The sequence below is a fragment of the Nicotiana tabacum genome, chromosome 5, assembly GCF_000715075.1.
Source record: "Nicotiana tabacum cultivar K326 chromosome 5, ASM71507v2, whole genome shotgun sequence".
NCBI classification, from domain to species: domain Eukaryota; kingdom Viridiplantae; phylum Streptophyta; class Magnoliopsida; order Solanales; family Solanaceae; genus Nicotiana; species Nicotiana tabacum.
The window spans coordinates 6,492,868-6,501,043 of NC_134084.1; the positions used below are offsets into that span (position 1 = coordinate 6,492,868).

Consider the following 8,176-nt stretch of genomic DNA (forward strand, 5'->3'; position numbering starts at 1 on the left):
AATAATATCAAATTTTATGTAATAGCAAAAGTGAGATTTAACAAATTTATTGATCTCAAGAGCATATAATGAATGATAGTGGACGTAGTACGCTTTGATTAGTTTCATCTTTTGTATATCTTCTGTCGTAACACAATTAATTTTTTTTTATTTATGGTTTTATCATCATTAATCCCTATCAACAAACAAAAAGTTCTCTATTGCAGACAAAAATCCAACACAACTTTTAGTTTTCTCTTTCTTTATATATATATATAGAGAGAGTAGTAGTTTGTATTTTATGATATTATGTTAAGCAAAAATAAAATAAAGAGAAGAAAGAATCCTCCTCACATAAACAAAAAAAAAAAAAAAATACTTGTAAAACCTCAAAAATTGAGAATACTTCGCACACAAAATAAATGAAAGGACCATAATAATACCTAAAATGTGGAGGGAAATTGGGATAAGATGGAAACATATTCATCTAATAGAAATTTTCGTCTATAAAGTTAAACATCTAGTGGCGTGAATATGTGTGTGAATAAATGTATACTACTTATTTAAGATATAAATATAAAGTACACAAGATCTGACAAAGCAAAATATGAATTGCCTTCTCAAATGTAAATACCTTTTCAATGTTGATTTACCTTTTACAATAATCAAGCATTAATTTATTCTATTTTTCTCTATTAAAACAATAAAACCTTCAATTCACGATGTGATGGACATCGTATTTGCGTTCTCAAGAACTTTATTGATACGGCGTTCTCCTAAAATCAAATCCAATTCAAATTAATGATGAGTATATATAAGCAGGAGATCCAAACTTGTATATGACTGTCATTTGACTCTTTTTTTATTTTTTTTTATTTTTAATATTTACATATATATATATATATATATAGATAGATTTTGTGATAAGAAAAATGTAAAAGATAAATAATAAAAGCAAAACATCACATAAAACACCTAAAACCTTCTTCCACCACTCTAATATGGATTCATCATCTCCGATCCCCCACAAGCGTTATCTATTTAGTCAAAGCATCTTTCAATAAATCAATTTTTCTTTCTTTTAATTTCTTTTTAAAATTCTAAGTTACGGAGTATAAATTGCAAACTAATAAAAATACTAATGAAGTCAAATTTTAAATTATGATTATTTATTCTTTTCTTATTGTAATTTAGATAATGAAGACATATAGGTAACATAGAATTTTTTGAACCTTATTGAAGCGTAATAACTTAAACGACAGGAAAGCAAATACATTCGAAAAAAAATATATGCCATTAATAGTAAAAACAATCAAATTGCTTCAATTGGTGAGGTAAAATACATGCTATACTGAATTACTGATTATCGAGACACTATGATATATTGTAAATAAATAAAAAAGAGGAAAATATACCATGTAATGCCACCGAGAGGATAACTTATTTTGCGTTCACAGAATTGAATCTCAGCAAGAGCCTACCTCGCAAAGCTCTACATAATGGCTTATAATAAAATTAAACTCTCAATACATCACCTACAACCAAAAGTCGTCAAACATTTGAACCCTATATATATCCTCAGAGCTCGCCTTCACTATAAATTTTCTTCAAGATGATGTTCTTGATTAGTTACCATCTGAAACCTCCAAAAATATGTTCAAAAATTATAACATGAAAAAATAATACGGGAGAAAGAGAGAATAGATTGCTGCTAACAAAGTAGATTGTTTTAATTTATAGTTGGCTGCTAACAAAGCTATAGCAACGTGGGGGAGGGAAAAAGTTTGAAAGAATACATAAATACATATTAAGATATCTAATAATGAAGACAGTTATAGTGGAGGGTAAAAGGTTGACTAATTGCATTTAAAGACTTTTTGGACTATATTAAAAATAAGATAAATGGAGAAATGAATGGGAAAAGTCAAAAAAAAAAAGGGAGAAAAAAGATAATTGAGTTTCTTGGCCAAAGAGAGGTGCCAAGTCAGCACTTTTTTTGCCATATATATATATAGATATATAGATTTATAATCATCGGCTACTTATTTCTATTTAATAATAATTAATATGCTGCTCAAAATAAAGAAGGCGACATTAGTATATTGTATTATACATAACTAATAAAGAAAGCTAACTAAACTAAGCCCCTAGACTTTGGAATGAATGAATATAAGAATTATATTCCGAATAAATCGGGACCTTCTTAACTTGACAATATTTATTCAATTCCACCTGAATTTTACGTTTAACTTAATTGCTCCATTGAAATTAGCCTCCACTAAATTCAATATTGGCTTTCAATCATAAGCCTAGCATCCAGGGGCGGATCTAGCGTGTAGTATACGGGTTCCCGGGAACCCAGTAACTTTTGCGTAGACTCTGTATTTTTGTTTACAAATTTATTAAATATCTATAAATATCTATTTGTGAACCCAATTATTATTGTATATTAATTTGAAATTGCGACAGGAACCCATAAACTTAAAATCCTGGATCCGCCTCTGCTAGCATCCCCTTACATAACATATTCTAAGTGTCGTATTCATGGACAACTCTAAATTATATTGTTGCCAATTATAATGCCCAAAGCATTTTTTTTCTCAAATTGTTATATTAATAAAAAATTTAATTTGGTAAAAGAAATAACCGATGAAACAGATAATTGAGTGTTCTCAACTCTCCATGTACACCCATCTAATTCTTTTAATGGTTACTCTAATCAACACGTATTCTTATGAATACTTCAGAAAAAAAATTCATGGTCTTTGTTTTGCATGATTTTTTTATTCATGCCACCCTTTGATTAGAAGAATTATGTCATCTTTCATCATTTGATGTCAACTTTTAATATAGTATATATATATAATTATTATAATTTCGTATTTTTATTGTATTGTTAATATTAGTGGTGATTACATATAGTATATTGCAAATTAAGTGCAATAAATGACAAAAATCCTAGATCATATGATTAACTTTCAATCAATAAATTGCTCCTGTCCAAAATATAAAATAAAAACTCTTGTCTAGTTGCGAAAATTTTAGTCTCAGGAATTGTTCAATGGAAATAATTTTTAATGCAGTAGGTGGTTTTGTTGTTGAGGCGGGGAAGAAGGTGTGTAAATGCATCTATCCTAAGATTGAAAATACTGTCCGTTTCACATCAAATGTTGAAAGTGTAAGAGAGGAAATGGAGAATTTAACAAAGTTTAGAGATGATATCAAAGGGAAGGTGGAAGGAGCTGAGGGAGAAGGCTATAAACCAAAACCAGAGGTTCTCCAGTGGGTCGAAGATGTTCAAAAGCTGGAGACTGACTGGGAATCTATGAAAGAAGACATTGCAGCGGCTAAGAGGGTTGCATATAAATGTTGTCCAAATTGCAGTCTTCGCTCGCAAGTTTCCACTCAAGCACGAATCATGCGAGATCAACTTTCCGAGCATAAAAAAATGGGAGAAAATTTTGGATCCAGTTTGGTGGTAGAAAATTACCAGGTGAAAAAAGTGGAGTACATCCCAGGACCATCAATAGAAGGCCAGTCAACAGCAACAAGAAATCTCAACGAAATCCTACAACTATTAGAAGATGATAAGGTAAACTAATTGTTGAACTTAAACCAATTTTTTGCTCTAGTTTGCTAAAATTCTTCTTTATAATCAATTTTCCATCCATGACTTGTGGGTAAATTTCTTTTTGGGTAATTTGAATCCTTTCAGGTATGCATCATTGGTGTATGGGGAATGGGAGGAGCGGCAAAACGACTTTGGTGAAGAATCTGAACAATGAGCTCCTAAAGACGTGAAGCTCTAAACTGTCTTTTAGTGTTGTGATATGGGTTACAGTGCCCAAACCGCCAATAGACATAAGAAAGGTTCAAGCACAAATTGCCAACAGATTAAACCTAAAGGTAGACAGTGAGGAAAGCGTTGTACGCATTGCCGGCATAATTCATAAGAGGCTCAAGGAAGAAAAGAGTTTCCTTCTTATACTCGATGATGTTTGGCAAGCTATAAATTTGGATCATGTAGGTGTGCCCCAACCTGAAGTTCCCGCAAGAAGCAAGGTAATTTTAACTTCTCGTTTTGTTGATGTTTGTAGGCAAATGAAAACAGACACCGAAATGAAGGTGTTGACATTTGATGAAGATGAATCTTGGCAAATGTTTGTCAAAAATGCGGGAGATATTGCCAATCTGGAGCATATTCAACCAGTTGCAAAGGAAATTGCAAAGGAGTGCGATGGATTACCTTTAGCAATCACTGTCATCGGAGCATCTATGAGAGGCAAGAAGAGGGTCGAGCTTTGGAATCACTTAGAATGTGTGAACCTCACAACACAAATGTAAAAGATAATGTTTACAAGGTCATTAAGTGGAGTTTTGATTCTTTAGAATCTCAGGATATTGAATTATCCTCAGAGCAAAGAAGCAAACATGTGAACAAAAGGGGAGGTGACATTCAAAGTTGTTTCTTGTATTGCTCCTTATATCCAGCGGCTATTTTACCAAATGATGTCATACATTGTTGGTGGGCGGAGGGGTTCCTTGGAGAACGTAACACATATGAAGAAGCCTACAACAGGGGAATTACAATGATTGAGATTCTAAAAGATGCCTGCTTACTACAAGGCCATGAGTGGGATTCTGTAAAGATGCATGACGTGGTTCGCGATGTTGCTATATGGATAGATAATTCCTTGGGGAAGCACAACTCTCTTATTCAAGCTGGACTTGGATTGTCTGAGATATCACATATTAAAATGTCAGCTTCTGTCAAGAGAATGTCTTTTGTAAGCAACAAAATTGAACGTTTACCTGATTCCTTCATGGAATGCCCAGAGACAACAACTTTACTTTTGCAAGACAATCGTGGCCTTGCGGAAATTCCCGATACGTTCTTTTTGGCATTTCCAGCCCTAAGAGTTTTGAATCTGAGTGGAACTGATATTAGAGCACTGCCTTCTTCCATCAATAGTTTATATCAACTACGTGCTCTAATACTAATAGATTGCCGCGGGTTGACAGAGTTACCACCTATTGGTAATCTTTGCAATTTGCAATTGCTTGATTGTGATGATATAAGGTTACATCGTCTGCCGCAAGGAATGGACAAGTTGACAGATCTGAGTTGTTTAACTGCAATTCATTTGAAGAGCATCGACCAAGGAATTCTTCTCAAGTTGGCAAGCATTGAAATGATAGATGTGCTGGGTTGCCGTCTTTTATCAACTTGTTTTGATGAGCTCTCCTCTCTACAGAAGCTGACCTCTCTTTACATCAGATTGGATAGGTCATCAGTTTCTAATAGAGACCACACCTGGATGTCTAGATTGAAAAGTTTTCACATTGTAGTTGGGGAAGATTTCACTTGGATGCCTGTAGAATTCTACAGTTCACCAAGGACTATAACTATCTCCAATTGTGAAATTTTCAGTAAGGGAGAGCTCTCAGGCATGTTGCAGTTTGCTTCAAATTTGTACTTGGTTAACTGCATGGGTCTCAGGAAGTTGATTGCATACAACAGTTTTAGTGGAATAAAACAATTTATAGTACATTACTGTGATTGTGATTTCAAACCAGCCGAAGAAGGAAGCGGACGGTTTGACCCTCTGCCAAATCTGGAATATCTCTGCCTCGCCGGGATAAATAATTTAGAGAGTGTATCTGATATCAGTCATCTTCTGGGTCTAAGATTTTCTAAATTATGCAGACTAGATATTTCGGATTGTCATAGATTGAGATGTCTGTTTAACGTTGGTGGAGCTTTTTCTGTACCAAATCACATGGAACATATTAAAATTCACTATTGTACTGAGCTGGTAGAGTTGTTTGTGCAATGCGGCTCAAGTCAGACGACACTTGTCAACTCAGAAATTCCAAGAGTTCGGAAGTTTCTGTTGAGTAGCTGTCCAAAATTAAGAACTCTAGGCGAGCCAGAGAATATGTGGGAACACCTGGATGAGCTTAGCCTGACAAATTGCAACCAAATAAAGAAACTGCCTCTGTCTATTCAAACTTCCAAGAACGTCAAAGGAATAAGAGGAGAATCAAAATGGTGGAACCAATTGGAATGGGATTCCGACAACTTCAAGTCAAATTTAGAGCATTGTTTCCAACCAGTTCAATACTGACAGAAGGATCAAAGTTGAGGCTACTTCCACTACATTTCAGGTGATTTACCAATAAATTTTTAGATTTCTCAATTATGAAAATGTTTGGTACTATACTTGATTATTCGCCCACTAGCATCCTTTTAAAAAAACTAATAATTTGGGCATTGATTTTGTACTATTTCTTTTTGTTCGAAAGTGTTCATAATGTTCCGAGACTTCTTCATTTATTTGAGGAAACTACACTAACTGCCCACAAAACCTAAAATAATAACCCAATAATAATTACTATACATACCTAACTCAACCAAAATTATTACCCGTCCACCCATTTGTCAATTGCCTTACCAACCTCTCTCCTCCTTTAAGCTTCCCTTTCCCCTTTCCCTTCTTCCCGTTTCTTCTGAAGAAGCAAGCAACAAAATACTCTAATCCCTTCTTCCCTCAATTAATGAAAAACTAAAAAAAAAAATACTCCCTCTCTTTCTCCACCAAAACGTTCCCAGTCCCCCCACCACCCTTTCATCCCTCCCCGCTTCTCTATCTTCCACTTTCTTCTTCCTCCCAATACACCCCCTCTGTCAAATCTCCTCATATTCTTTTCACAATTTCACAATCTACTAATGAAACTTTTATGTTCAAAAATTCAAACACAACAGCCATGTATCTTTGTCCCCTCTATTAAGAACGAAAGAGTCTTTTATTTACTGGGGTTCAACAATTATTAGTAAAATTAATATAGTCCCTCCCCAAATTATCGATCTACTAATGTGAAAAGTTACCTTTTTTTTGCACGTGTATGTTTCTCTCTAATCTTGTGTATATATACAAAATATTTCACTTTTTTTTATTGATTTCTAATTTGATGGGTTAGGTCTAGAAAACTTAAAAATACCGAAAAAGTTTCGAATCATGAGCTTTGTTTAATTTTCTACGGTGTTCAAGCTGTTTTTAAAGACTGAAATACAGAGCAACTTGAAATATTTTTTGAAACCGAAAAAGATAATAGTAGATGGGTTGTTTTTCTATATGGTGATGGGAGGAGGAGGAAGAAGAAGAAAGAGAGAGGAGCGCGTTTTGGGGGGAGGGGGGTTGGGGCACTGGGGAACGGTTTGGTGAATGGAGAGAGAGGGAGTATTTTTTTTAGTTTTAAATTAATTGCGGTCCCACAGGTGCCATTTGGCAAGCAATTAATGCCCTCACTCAAATATTACATGGCATATCTCACTCAAAATAAAATTTCTCGTGCTTTTAAGAAGTGAGCAGTTCGACAATAAATGAAGCTTCACGACCTATACTAGAAAAACAAGGCGTCGGACCAGTTTAGCTAGACAGTTTTTTGTTTCAAGTGGTGTCACTTGAAGTTTTTTTACTGTATTTTGTTTCTGTCTTTTAATTATATATAGAAAAAATTATAAGAAAATACACTTAGACTTCACACCATAACAAAAAATGGCCCATATTTTTAAGTTTTATTTGACATAGCCTATATTATACATATTTTGAAAACAATAGAAAATTCAAATTCTGTTTTCTTTCAACCATTGCTTCTAAAAGCTATGGAGTTAAATTTATGTTCTCACAAACATTGCCTTCACTCTCTTTTCTTCTCACATTTTCTACATATGCTTCAAGGAGTTGTCCGCATTACTGCTTCTCCCCTGTGTCACCTGGTTGCAATGTAAAAAAAATTAAAGATTCAGCATTCCACCATTGAAGGCCATTCAAAGCTTGGGTTTCAAAAATAATTTTTTTTGAGTTTGTTAGTTGTTTGGATTGGGTGTTGTTCCAATTGATTGAAAATATCAAAAGGAGTTCAAAATTTAAATTTGAAGTGATTTGGAGTAGATTTGAGCAAGATTTGAGTTAAATTTCAGAAAAAACGCAATGAAGAAGACGAAGTTAGTTTTTGTATAATTATGTATAATCTTGTATAATAGTGTGTATGAGTATATAAATACATCTTATATACTATTATACGCTTTTATATACCTTTATACAAACGTCTGTAGACGAACTTTTTCCACGATTTTCAGTTGCAATTCTTGTTCAAAATCAGTCCAAATCTCCATTAAATGACTTCAAATTTT

General features: G+C 33.7%; 1 pseudogene; it reads left to right on the top strand.

Annotated features, from left to right (window-relative positions):
• Positions 1-2,971: 2,971 nt before the first annotated feature.
• LOC107826156 (disease resistance protein At4g27190-like) lies at positions 2,972-7,526 on the top strand (annotated as a pseudogene).
• The last annotated feature ends 650 nt before the right edge of the window (positions 7,527-8,176 follow it).